At 34.9% G+C, this 15,216-nt stretch overlaps 1 pseudogene; it reads left to right on the top strand.

Annotated features, from left to right (window-relative positions):
* The first annotated feature begins 299 nt into the window (after nucleotides 1-299).
* On the top strand, nucleotides 300-2,237 carry LOC116101285 (annotated as a pseudogene).
* Nucleotides 2,238-15,216: the final 12,979 nt, after the last annotated feature.

Genomic DNA, 15,216 nt, shown 5'->3' with positions numbered 1-15,216 from the left:
TAATTAAAATGTAAAACTAAATTAAAGAATACATCACCTAACACATTTTTCATTATAGTACATAAGATACTATATACAGATTTTATTAGTAAATAATAAACTTCCTCAGAAGTATTTAGAAACCTGGTGATATGTTCTGAGCCTCCTGTAGGAGCAGGTTATGGTGACAGTTTGGAATGAGTGAGTAGGGATCAGATCAGGAAGCAGCATCCAACATATTTTAATTATAGCTGCAGTATGCTACAGAAAAGGAAGGGTGGACATCACCTACAAAGAGCATCCTTTTACAAAGGTTCATGATGGCATGTCAGGATGATTATGCAACACTGGTTTTTGGGAAAAGTATAGGGTGGTATTGTGTTTAAGCCCCACACAATATTGAGCAGTTAGATCCAACTACTTTAGAAGGTGTCATCTGCATGAATATTATAAATTTTCACTATCTATGCAAATATTTTAAAAACTCAATTTATATACTTCCAATATAAAAAATGATGTTGGAGGTTAAGCGACAATATAGTAAGCATAAAGACTGCAGAAAGTGGTTTTACATTAGGTTTTGAGTTTGTACCACATCTACAAAGGGATTATTTAATGGCAGCTGAGGCAAGTGGCCACTAAGGGCCTGAGTAGGTTTATGGTATGTTTGGTTGGGAGATCCTTTACAATTGCTCTAAAGCAGTGCAGAACTTAGGTTAAAAAGACATTACTAGAGTCAAAGATCATTACCAAATAAAAAGGCACCAAAGGAACAAATTTAAATTATAGATATCTGTGCTTTCAACATCTGAGCATCTGATTGTAAAAGCAAACTGAGAGATTTAAAAAAAAATTCCCAAGGAAAATATTTATAAGATTTTCATGTTCAGCCTTCAATCCTACTGAAATTCAACTTAAAAGTCATAAGTGTGAACACTACATACCAATAGAATTTAAGAGAAATATATGAAAAAAAATTCCTGAAAAGTATTAGAATAAATGCATACAAAGTATTCTCTAGCGATAAAATCCTTCAGTTGTTTAGCCTGCTAATTCCCAGCTGTAAAGATACCTGCATTCCATCTTTCATCATTCTGCAACAGCATGGGTGGTCCTGGACAATAGTGCACTGAGCCAAACACATCTGGTGTGTCATATGTAGAGGTGAAATAAGTCTTAACAAGTTAAAAGACAAATCAAATTAAACCAAATTTATTTTCCAATTCCAAAATTAATTAGATATTGATGATAAAATAGAAAAAGTCATAAATGCCTATGAATTACAATTTAAAAATAGATAAAAGAAAAAATAAAAATACAACTTAGAAAATACATCAAGTCAAAGAAGTACAGTATGACAATTATTGTAGCCAGCATGTTCATCACTGAATGCCATTTAACTAATAATAAGCAACTGCCATTAAATAATAGTGTTAGAAAAGTTACACAAAGAACAATTTTATAGAAATTGTAAAACCAATAAACCAAAATAAAATAATGAAAAGAAATGCTATATAAATAAAATTTAAAAAAAAGATATTAAAGTGATGTTACAGCAACTAATGACTACTGACAGCAGGAACCAAGATAAACCTTATAACTAGTTATAAAGTTACCATCCCTGAGATTATATAAATACAAATGAACAAAATATATGGATTCTTCAGGTTGTGCTTATATATTTTTGCAAACTCTGTGTGTGTGTATGTGTGTGTGTGTGTATGTGTGTGTGTGTGATAGTAAAGAAAATAGAACGACCCCAGGCACTGTGGGAGCCGTGGGTTACCGTCCAGACGTGGCCAAGTCCAAGAACCACACCACACACAACCAGTCCCGCAAATGGCACAGAAATGGCATCAAGAAACCCCGGTCACAAAGATACGAATCTCTAAAAGGGGTTGACCCCAAGTTCCTGAGGAACATGCGCTTTGCCAAGATGCACAAGAGAGATCTGAAGAAGATGCAGGCCAACAATGCAAAGGCAGTGAGTGCACGTGCAGAAGCCATCAAGGCCCTGGTGAAGACTCAGGCGGTTAAGCCCAAGATGCCAAAGGGTCTCAGCCACAAACTCAGCCGTCTGGCATTCATCGCTCACCCCAAGCTTGGGAAGAAGATTCGAAGCTACATGGCTAAGGGTCAAAGGCTCTGCCAACCAAAGCCCAAGGTTCAAACAAAGGCCAAAGCTCCAGGTAAGTCCCAGGTTTCAGCTCGAGCCCAGGGCTCCCAAAGGAGCCCAGGCCCCTGTGAAGGCCCCATAGAAAAGGCTCCTGCTAGTTTGAAGACAGATGGATTGCTGTGACACACCTACTTACACACTGTTTGCAGATGACCGGTGTCCTAAGCTGTTTTTACAAATAAACTCGAGGCAAGATCTGTTAAAAAAAAAAAAAAGAAAGAAAATAGGACATCAATTTGAGTGTAGGTATATATGTTAGGTGTTGGAGTAAGGGGACATAGAAATGCCTACAGGAACAAAAGGGAAAGAGGGGAATGATATAGTAATATTTTAAGTAAAATTTTTTGAAATAATAATCAAAATGATAACACAGAAATAAAAGAACTAAGATTATTATATGTATGCCAACAAATTGAATAATCAGACGTGAATTAATTTCTAGAATTATGTAAGTTATATAGACTTACCTTTTTTCAAACAGTAGGAAGATACATTTGTTTCAGAGAGCATAAGTAACAAATAAGGATACAGGCTAAGAATTTATTGCCCTAAAAAAGAATTTAAAGATCATATGGTTTCAAGGATAAATTCAATAAAATTGAGGAAATTTTTATTTATATAGTATTTAACATTCATAAAGTAATATTAATAATGTTATCACACATAAATACCAAAACAGGAAAATGTCACCAAAATAAAATGAATGCAGGTGAATAACTGATAAATTTTAAAATTTTGAACAAGTATTGCAGATTCTATATTTAGTGCATTAAATATGTCAAACTTCATCAAATAAAATTTAGAAACTTTCAGTGTAAGCATTCAATGATCTTGACATATTAATAGATGTAAAGATGCTAATTTCAACCAATACAGAAAAACATTGTATAATATTCAACAGTATTCATTTCTAAGGATATTAACCTTCTATAAAAGGGATTGTTTGTACTGTGAAAATAAAATCTTCTCATAAGGTTTGGAGCAACTCAAAACTGACACTATTGTTTTTATCACTTTCACTGAACATATTTGGAAAATTTCCTATAGCATGTATACAAAAAAAAAAACAAAATTAAATTAAGGTACCTGCAGTATTCCATTGGGCTTCTGTATGATTTGTTTTTGTTTCTTTGTTAATTTTTGTTTTTGAATTCCATTATAATTACATTTTCCCCCAAATCCTCCCTTAAGTACCCTTCCACTCTTCTTCAGATACATAGTTGCTATTTTCAAGGGGTTATTGCATACATAAATTATTTTTATACACAAATATATTCTTAGTAAGCTTGTACAGTCTGTATATTTCTTGTATATAGGTTTTTAGAAATAGTCACTTAACATTAGACAAACATTGTAATAAGTTGACTAGTTTCTTTAAAAATCAGTTAGTATTAATAAAATTCAAATATTACAGTTTTTAATTGGCAAAATTAAGTATCCATGTTTAAAATCAAGCTGGCACTAATTTAATTCCTGAAGAAATGTGTAAGTAAACTTATATTAAATCCTGACTGTCCGAGTGTTTACTTCCTTGATGGATATTGATATATGCATACTTTTAGGACTGCTAAAATACAGATGCATTTAACATTTTTTCATCCAAGCTATTGAAAACTTGAAAAGACAAATATTTACTTTTAATGAAACATCTCAAGCACTTTATAACCCTAGAGAAAAGAGTGAATTCTCTGGGTGTAATAAAATATACTAACACTTCTTATAATAAAAAATAGACACATTTAAAACAAAATATCATTCCAACTATAAATGTAACTTTTAAAATTATAGTGAAATCTGATGACGGCTTTTAAGTTATTCTTAAGGTGATCATTCCATATTTTATGAATAATAAAGTTAAAGTTTATACATGGTTTTTATCAATTTACTTTAAATTTTATTACTTTTATTTTAAAATATTAAAAAATATTTTTGGTTTTCTGCTGAAAGCCATATATAGGTGAGACAGAATTTTAAAATATGGGTTTAAAAAGAATGAACATTCATCTTATCAGTATTTATAAGTGTGGTTTTGTATACTTGATATATTAAACATCATTTATGTCTTTAAAAAGAAACTGTATATGATTTCCATATATTAAATATATACTTTTAGTGAAATAAAATATCAAATAACACTAAGAAAAGTCTTCATGATTTAGCTCCCAGCCAAAAAAATCTTTATAGCTGTTAGGAAAGGGGCTAGAGAACTAGCTCAGGAGTTAGGGATGTTTACTGGTCATGCAGAGGAATCTGAACTGGGTTCAAATTCCAGCACACATAGTGAACTAAGGGCATTGTAAAAAAGTGGTATGCACATATCCATCACAGGAAAACATGCATACATATATGTTAGGAATATATATACATGTGCATGTGCATGCATGCATGTGTCTATGTGTGTTGGCGAAACATCTATTAATGAAAAAAGATTATGATAGTGACAGACAGCAAGGGACAGTTTGGAGGTAGGAAAGGGAATCTGGAGATAATATACTATTATTATAATTTCAAAAACTTAAATAAAAATCTCTTAAAATGTTGTAAAAATGGGTTTATATAATTTTTATACAAGGCAATCTGTATCTAATTTATATGCGCAATATATATATATATATTAATATTATATAATATGATATATTTAAAATATAAATAAAGAATTTGCTTACATGTTATACACATTTTTTACCTATGGAATAAAGAAAAGGAATTTGTTAGTCAAGTGACACAGAAACACAATGATCAGCTTTTATAATTTATGTATGATGCTTTAGTATCCCATACCGACAATATTGCTATCACACTTTAAAAAACTTCAATAAAATAGCAAGATTTTTCTGTGATTGCTATTCTCTTAAAGTAATAGACTTTGTCTTCATACATTCTCTTAAGGAAATTACTGGTTGTATCTCCGGTAAAAAATATGACATATTTTTTCCTAAATATTCCATACTTGTAGGTGGAATTCCTTTTTCTTTTTCTTTTTAAATCTCTCAAACCGAAGCAAGGGGTTCTTGGAGAATTCCCCAAATAAACAAGAGGAAAAGGTCAAGGTAAAAACCGTGGTCTCAGTATACTTACATAGGCATTGCTCTTCACTCAAAAATGAGAATGACGCTCTGTGTTCTTCACTTTAAAATACTCAAAATCTTACAGACATAAGAATATTTAGGTCAAATATTCCTATATATAATGGATTGTACAAGTCTTCATTTTAGCAAAATATGAGTACTGCCTTTTAAAAAGTCACCAGTCTTGTTCTTTTATCTAAATCATTGGCACCCTCTTGAGTACAAAGACTTTTAGAACATAGCCCTTAATTGGGACAAAATACCCAGATGTAATTTAGATAGGTAATGGTTTCCACAGAACTGGTAAGAATGGACCCAATTAAAATTCAGCATTAGGCAGAGGCTGAAGAACCAGACAGTTTGTCACCTGAGTCATCTGAAAGTGTAGAGATAATAAAACACTGCAGGAAATATACAGATAATATCCATCATCTGAAGTAATATGTCTGGCACCTATACAGAGCTCAGGACAAAATCTTCTGTAGTTTTCACAACTCAAATGAAGCAGATATTCCATCTCTCATTCTCTCTTCTCGTGAAGATGATATAGTAATCTATGAGAGATCAAAAAAGAACACAACAATAACCATCCTCTTCAAAAACTAAAAAAAAAAAAAGGAAAAAGAAAAATTAAAATTTGATTCCAATGAATTGAAACAAAGATGCAAGACTTTGAGTATCCATTAACTATCACATTACAGAGACCTATAGCAACATCCTCTCTTCAATACTTATATTCAAATCAAAATGTCACCTTTCAGTTTCTTGAGTTTATAAAACATATATGTCTTTCAATTCCTTTTCTTAGTTTTTGCACGCTTATAAAATTATGTCAAAATGTAAATTAGAAATCACACTAAAATATTTTTGAAAATACAAAATATTTCAAAACACAGTACCTCCATCTTTTAAGGGATATAGGAGGATCCTGCTCAAGTTGATTTCAATGGGCTCAAACAAGGAGAAACTGGGAATGGATTTAGTTGTTGGCTGAGTCTCTTAGAAAGTCGAATGAAAAGCCTTTATGGAAGACTCAAAGATGTATACTAATTCTGTTTTGGATGGATTGAGCATAATCCTGGCACCTGGTTGAATCTTCTCATACCTGTTTGAACAGTCAAGGTGTGTCATAGCATACTTTGGTCTGAGAAAATGAGAAAGTTTGTGGTCCCCATATGAGTAGTTTAGTGAGAATTTATCTGCAAAGGTGACAGAGCAGGTAATATTCTAATGTTTTTTCCCTAGGATGCAGGTTTCAGATTCTTCTGAATCTTTGGCAGTAATTGGTCAAAAGGAGTCCAGTGTTCCTGGAACATCTTAGGTTGTGGACTCTTTGAAGCCTCTAGATCACTGCACTCTTCCCAACTGTCTGTGACGCTGAGCCCCCAGATACCTTTAGGCCTTTTTCTGGGGATTTCATTGCAGGCCCCAGAAATTTTATGGGGTATCTACCACAGAAGAGTACTTGTACACTGATTTAAGCCAACAGAAATTCTTTATTACTCATTCAGAGATGATACTGGGTATTCTGGATTCCAGTGTAGCTCTTAGCCATTTTGATCATGATCTTTCAAGCACAAATCCATATTCGGGATGGACATAATTTAGTTAACAAGCAGTTAGCCAGAAGCAGAACTAAAGAAGCCAAAAAAAGAAGGTTAGTACATTTATAAACTTTCCCAGAATTAAAAATTTTGATAGATTAGGTATTTGTTTTTGTATTGGCAAGTGGTGGTACCTACATGCTGATTTTTATGGCCTGATTTTTACAAACATCATAGAGGCAGTTGTGCTAAGGTCTAGAATACTATTACAATACAATTGTCATGTTAATACAAAATACATTTAGCCCATCAATAGAACCACCAAATCTTAACAATTTTAACATGTTCCAAAGACTAGAAATTCTCTATTGAATTTCAAAATACCTTTAAATATTAATACTTGTAAATTAAAAAAATATTTCTAATAATGTATCTACCAGAATAACCATTCCCACTTTAAAAGAAGAAATAGGAGGTAAACAATGACAATCAAGACTAAAGAAACCCAAACTCAAAACCCAAATAGGGAAAAGACCAAATCAATCATCTCCATGTCTATCTCTGGAGCACTGCAGTGATGTCCTTAGAACTCCATGAGCCTTGGAGGTTCCAGGACACAACTTCTAGTACTTGAAGCAAATATGATCTCTCTTAGGGTGCTTCACACTGTAGCTACAGGATTCTTAGGCAAATATCTCACTGTGTTGGCAACTCCATTGTACTAGAATCTCCACTATAACATGGGCTTCATCTGCACAGCTTCCTACAAAGACCTTCCAAGGCTATTGATAAAGCAATGTAATCCTGACATTCATGCCTGGTCTCATTGATGTTCGTGAACTTGGTATACATTTCCTCTGTCCAAAACTGTGACATTCTCCATGCCTAAAAATTAAACATTGAAGGGGTGATACATTAGAATTATTCTACCAAATTGAGATATAACCTGGCTTTATCTGCCATACATAAAGTGGCTTCTGCGTATCTTAATAATAAAACCTGGGTAAACAGAACCAGAGAAAAAGCTCTCTAAAAGGCTATTTTCAGCAAGGAATCTCTTAGATGCATTCTCAGCCCCAATAGTCACTTTTTTTTTTAATAAATCTGAATGGTTGTAAAATACAACTGTTGATAAATAAGAACTGATTTTCAAGGTACTTTATCTATTGTATCAGTGCAAAATATGTAGTCCCTAATCAGTTTTGCTTAATTTTTAATAATTCACTTCTCCACAACTTTCACAATACTCATTGTCTTTTTTTTCAGAAGCTGCAATTTTTTTTTTTTAAATTTGTGTCCCCACTATAAATCTCATTTGACAGGGTGATACACAACCATATAAAGCCTTAATTTATACTGTACTAAATTTTTCTCCATAAAACAACTTAGTCCATTTCTTTGAGTTTAGTCCCGCTCAAGTGTACAAATGGACACAGCCAGATTCACTTGCAGTAGACAAAAATTTTTGCTGCTAAAATTGCGCCATCATATGTCTGTGTTTCTTTCTAAAACCTCTTGAGATAGACATCTACTTTTTACATTTTCTCTTGGTTCTCTGGTCTTCTCAACTTCTACCAGAGTAGCCCATTAACCTCTAATTACAGCATGCTAGACCTTTTCCAGTTCAAAATTCCAAACTCTCCAAAATTCCTATCACAAACCACTTGCAGTATTCAACCAATTAAGACCTAAATGGAGCTTCCGGGCATAAAATGGAGGGACAGAAATGATATGATTACATTTTAATTCAAATATAAACAAAATGATAAAATAAAATAATATCAGGACCCTCCTCTCCCTTTGTGCAGAAAGAACTGAGAATATAACATATATTCTCACTGTCTCCTTGCATTCACTTTTAGTATTTTGGACTCAACCTGTGGTACTGGATATATTGTAACTTATAATCTCTATGTTTAAATGGGGATGTTAGATTCAAAGATACTTTACTTCCCAGTATCCAACATTGTAAGAACCAGTTACAAAAAGACTAATATTCACACATTCTAAAATTGTATGGGTATATAGGTACCATGTTGTGAAATATTTTGTATTTTTAAAAATATTAAGTATGATTTTTAATTTACACATTGAAATATTTTTTATAAATCTGCAAAAAGTAAGAAAATGAAGCACTTATATATGTTTTTATAAACTCATGAACATAAAAGGTGACATTTGGATTTGAGTGTAGGTAGTGAAGAGAGAGTTTTGCTTGTTTAATCTAAGGCAACAAAATTATCTGAAATAATATAGTGACTTCTAGGCCTAGGGTATTGCTAATTGGGTTATTAAGAATTCCTAGTAGGAAAAGGGGGCAGAAAAATCAAATATCATATTTTGAGATTCCATCCATGATGTTCTCTTGCCTTCTGCTTTTCATTGTCTTGGGCTAAGTGCCTACCTATATAGGAGGTGAAAGTATAATCAAATGTGGGACTCTATAACACAGCATTAATGAGGGTTTTTATTTATTCTAGTTTGGGATGATTTTGTGATGCAACTGTTTTAATTAATGCATATTCTTGTAAGTCATACCTCAACAGTTGTCCTCTATTTTTCTTACTATATTCATGGTCTTACCATATTGTATTTTAGTCTTTATTAATCTTCAAGCTGATGAAGACATGTTTGGAAAACTAAGCCAGAGAGAGATATACATTCAACATGTATATACTCAAATGTGTGAATTTTAGAAAGAAAAATAATAATTAGAAGGAGAAGACAGAATACTAGAGAGTAACACTGTGGGAAAAAGAAGTAGGGCAAAATAATACTTGTAAAGATGTAATAATCTGATTATATATGATTAATAGCAACAAATTTCTCACAAAATAAAAAAAAAAAATCATTGTTTCGTTATCTATCCCCAAACTATATACAGCAATGGTTTGTTGCTAAACAACAAAAATAATTCTTAAAGGGTCAACATGTTTTGTTGAATGCGAAACTTTTTCTCAGTTTCTTTTTCATTAAACATAATTATCAACTCAGTATTCACTCAACAATATTATAATCTTCTGACACCAATCTTACCATCTGTGCATGCTTTTTGCATATGAAACTGCCCAGACTTTATTTCATGTAGGATATCTCTTTTCTTTTATACTGCCAAACACTTTAATTTTTCATATGATACCAACCCAGTACTCTTTTTATTATTATTTTGTAGTTCTCAGGCAACAAATAAAGGCTTTTCTATACTGTTCTAATTTGTAGTTTCTAAGTTAGAGCTTTTGGGTTTTAGTGGAAAAAAAATTGTGCAGACTGATATATCTAAGCCTACACTTTTGTAGCCATAATTTAAAGAGCTCTGACAATAGCAGTGGCAATTAATAAAGTCATTTGGAACACCATTCTTAGTTCCTCTGCTGCGAAGAATCTCTGTTCTTCTTCTGTTCACAGGACCAGGCATTTTGACCATTAACAAAGGGAATTCCTAGAGGAAACTACTTGAATGCCTCAAGGATCCAAATGATTCTTCTAAGAGAAATCACATTTTTCTGTAACCTTGCCAATACAGAAAAAAATCAGCTGAGAAAGAAGAAAGAATGTGGTGCTACCAAGTGCACAGTGCCTACATCATGGCCAGGATTGCAAGGAGAAGATGTCTTATTCCCTTTAAGTTTACTGAGAATTGTGCTCCCTGTGTATCTTTGCTGAAAATGAGTATTCAGACAGTATGTAACTGATAATATTATGTTTGTGGAAAATAACAAAGCAGAACCTCCAAGGTAAGTACAGTAAGGGAGGAACTATACAGTTGATTCCTCAGTTTTCTGCAGGAATGGAGGGCTCACCCAAATAACTGCCAATAGGACTTTTGTGATTTTGACAATGTTATTAAAGTGAGGCTATATTCTCCTTAATGTATGTATTATGTATGTAGGGCGAATAATTCTAATATGTTAAAATACAAAGCCATGTTTGAGTTGCTTTTTATGTTTGAGTATTACTTTAATAAAATCTTTACTGATTTGTGATTCTTTTTCTGTCTTCCAATTTCTTTCTTATTTACTTCAACTGAAGTGTGTGCTACTCTGTCATTGATAGGGGCAGCTTTAGAACAATGATGTCATTTGGTCAAGTAACATGGTTTTTGGAAGGAGAGACATCAATTTGATTCTTTTTTCAAGTAGTATTTTTTCTTAATAATAAAGTGAAAACTATGCAAAATCTGTCTCCTTAAAATGATAAAAATCACTGCCCAATGAAGACCAAAGTACTATAAAACACTTATTTAGTATACCTAAACTATAAATTATTCTAGTAGAGCCCTCCCTGTTACTATCACACACATGTCTCCCAGTAGTGTGGTTCACCTGCAACTAGAACATCTATGATATGACTGTATATAGTGGAGATCTAGGATAGAAACAGAAGTGGGATAATTTTAGCATTTGAGAAATGGAACTGGAGCTAAGAAGATGAAGAGGATACCCTGATGTGAGTATGCCCACTCTGCCACCTGAGACTATGGTGAAATTGCAGCTGGTGCTGTCACTAAAGACCATATTGGGATCTGTAGCCATATAACAGTCTATGCCAATGTCTGTAGCTCATATTACTATTAAAGCCCTTGTGGATTTCCCTGGTCTGGGTGCTGCCTGGTAACATGTTGGTACAAAGTTTCTAGAGAAGTATCCCTACTCCCACTGGCTGTGGCACTCTGGAGAGCTGGATACATTCCTCTTTGGCTGCGTTACTCATGAGAGTGGGCCCTGAACCACACCTGAGAAGCAAAACAGACTTGGTACAGGTGTATGTATGGGGGAGCTGGCACTCCCATTTAGCTGCCATAGTATAGCATGGGCAAGGAAGAGATACCCTATTTCCCACTCATGCATTGCTTCCTGGTGCACAGAGGAGAGCTGTGCCAGATGTCATGAGAACTGTACCAGATGTCATAAAAGGAGTAGAACTAGCCCTGCCCTTTATTAGTTACAGCATTCAGGAGAGTAGGCCCTACCATCATTTGGACAGCACAGTACTGCTGACCTTGGTGGCTACAGTTCAGTTAAGCTGGCCCTAGGTCATAAGCATAGGAGAGAGCTGGTCCTGTAAGTAATTTGCAGTACTTTGGTATGGGACAGGGTGAATCCTCCCCACTCTATCCCCAGCTGGCTATAGAATGGGCTCCAGGTTCATGAGAGTGGAAGAAGTGGCCCTGCTTCTCCCCAGCTGCTGAAGTTGGGTATACAAGTCCTACATCTCATCTGAGCAGCAAAGTGGATGTGACCTCAATGGCAGGGGTCCAGATAAGTTGGCAGTGATGGCCTAGTGGGAGTGATGACCTTACCCTTTGTTACCTGAACAATTGAGAGAGCTAGCAATGGCTATGCTAGAGAATTCACCCTGGTATTGTGGATGCAGGCAATATAGTCAGCTACACAATTAAGCTACCATCTAGACCTACATCCAGGGCTTTGTCTTGGCCCACCCTATCATCTCCCTCATCTATGAACTGCTAGAGCAGACCCAAAGCGGTGGGATCTTCAAAACAAGAAATCAACAGGATAGCTTTGAGGAGTTCCCGTCAGGATCCAGTATTGACTTTGTAGGCAAGCTAGATGACTGGAATGAGACCACTGACACAGTACAACTACCATATGCAAATAAAGATGTGGGCAATTAAAGGATGTGCTGTGGCACTAACTGTGCCTCTTTAAAGCTTCCATGGCAATATTTTTTTTAAGTGCTGTTTATTGGTTAAGTGCTGATTGATTGATTGATTGATGATTGATCAATCTGTTGCTTTAGGGTGAGATTGTAGAGTGTTGATAAAGAAGAAGAAGGAATTTTGTTGCTAGGTAACTCACATTGAATCAATCAGTCTGACTATTGATAAACAAAGATGCTCATATTAATAAACAATAAAAAATCACAGGAATTCAGCTTTTTCTAAATCATAATTATTAATATTATTCTTAAAAGACCAATATTTTAAAAATATATTAACATTTAAGAATTAGTTAAATTCTTTCTTATGATATCTTTTTTTTTTAATTACAAGTTCTATTTAATTTCTGAACTCTTCTTGAAAGAACTCAGAGCCTTAAAGTACATTTTTTTGTTGTTGCTATAGAACTTGGAAACAGATTCAGCACATTTTAGGAATATGTATTTTTATATATTCAAATAGGGGGTAAATAATATATCACCAACATATTAAGGTTACCTGGCCTTATAAATAGGTCTAAAAAATTTTTCCCAGAAAAATTCTCCTCTATATAAGTAATAGTCCTGGAGTACTGGGGAATAACCCCATAGAACAAAGTATGTGCATATATTATTTCAATGGAATTTTGTAATTAAAACCTCCAGAAAGGTTTGAAATAAGAAACTGCAGACAGAAACCAAACTGACCATGTTTTACTTCTACTGCTGCAATTACTATGATACTCTGTATATACTTCATATATACTCTGTATTTACTATAATAAGTTCATAATTTTATATATATATATATATATATATATATATATATATATATATATATATATATGAATACTATAACCTTGGTTTATCTAGCCTTTCTGATTATTGCAGTCAGGACTTCAGTAAAAAACTGAACTTTGTCAGCACATAGACTCAACAACAAATGATACCAACTGGCATTCTTTTGACTTAACCATTTTCCAATTTTCTTTTGGGCCCTAAACAGGAATTATTTCCCTTAATTCAGCAGGAAGCAATTATGAGAAGACCATCATCCCAATACCTTAAGTTGGGTTGGATGAGTCTTGGTCATTTTATGTATTACAGATATGTTATCATTGTAGGGTATGATTTACAAGTTGTTGTGGTCTTTTACAAGGAAGAAACTAAAGAGGAAGTTAGAGTATGGTTTCTTAGTTTGTTTGTCTGTCTGTTTGTTTGTTTCTATCTGTATTTCTTTATCCTTAAGTAAGAGAAGGAGATTAAGAAAAAATGGGGGCCCAGGAACATCAGGACACAGGAATCAAGGAGCAGCCTGGGACAGGACCCTTCCATTTTCATTCTGTGCCTACAACTGATCCTGTGCCACAATACCCAGAGCTGATCCTGTGCTATAGCACTCCATGCCCAAAAACTGCAGTGGGAGAGAGCTGGTTTCCCATGAGTGCTGACACCACCTATGAGCACAGGTAAGACCACCACTTCTGTTCCAAGGGACCTACCTAGGACCCTCAGGACACAGGAACCAAGAAGGAGCCTGGGACAGGATCCCTTAGGTTTCCCTCTGCTTCTGGAGCTGACCATGTGCTAACAACCCTTGATACCCAAATACCATTTGGAGAGAGCTGATCTCCCAGGAGTTCCTACACACCTGTGAATACAGGTAAGACCATCACCTCTGCTCAAATTCCTGGCCCAATGGGGATCTGCCAGAGCCATCAGGACACAGGAACCAAGGAAGAGCCAGGGACAGTATCATGCTGGTTTCCATCTACACACAGGAGGTGACCCTGTGCCATAGCTCTCCATACCCAAATTCCTCCTAGAGAGAACTATACACACACACACAGGCTGGCATGAGGGAGAAGCCACAGTTAGTGACAGCAAGACCAGCTCACACCAGAGATATCCAGATCTCGAGAGACATGGGCAAGAACATAAGCAACAACAACAACAAAAAAAGCTATTTGGCATCATCAGAACCCAGTTCTCCTACCACAGTGGACCCTGAATACTCTGACACATCCAAAAAAGCAAGACTCTGATTTACAATCACATCTCATGATGAGATAGAGGACTTTAAGAAGAACATAAATATCTCCCTCCAAGAAATACAGGGGAACACAGGTAAATAGGTAGAAGCCCTTTAAGAGGAAGACATTACTTAACTAATTATAGGAAAACACATTCAAACAGGTGAAGGAATTGAATACAACCATCCAGAATCTTAAAGTGGAAAGAGAAACAATAAAGAAATCACAAAGGGAGACAACCCTGGAGATAGAAAAACTAGGAAAGGGATCAGGAATCATAGACGCAAGCATCACCAACAGAATACATGAGATAGAAGAGAGAATCTCAGGTGCAGAAGATATAGAAAACATTGACACATGCCACTGACCGGGTTCTTTGCAGGGACCCCAGTTTCCAAGGGATGAGAATTCTGGTCAGGTGGGCAATAAGTAGGCGGATGACAAACAGACTCGACACAAGGGTGTGGTGAATCTGAATGTATTTGTACAAGGTGAAATTCAGGCTTAAATAGCATAAAGCAAACAGGGCAGATGACAAGAGTCACTTAGGCAGGCGGGGGTTACAGCAAGGGGTGCAAGACTGAGGTCACCTAGGCAAGTGACTGCCACACCAAGGTCAGTAGGGTCTGGTAGCCAGGTGTGAAGCATGAGGAAGAGGAGTGGAGTCCTCCCTGTTGAGGCATTTTGGTATTTTGTTTGTTTCTTTGTTTTTTGGAGGGGAAACTGGGAATGGAGAAATTCGCATGTAAATAAAGAAA

This window comes from Mastomys coucha, unplaced genomic scaffold, assembly GCF_008632895.1.
Source record: "Mastomys coucha isolate ucsf_1 unplaced genomic scaffold, UCSF_Mcou_1 pScaffold21, whole genome shotgun sequence".
Lineage (NCBI taxonomy): Eukaryota > Metazoa > Chordata > Mammalia > Rodentia > Muridae > Mastomys > Mastomys coucha.
The sequence above is the reverse complement of the archived record's forward strand: the minus strand, read 5'-3'. Positions and strand labels throughout refer to the sequence as shown.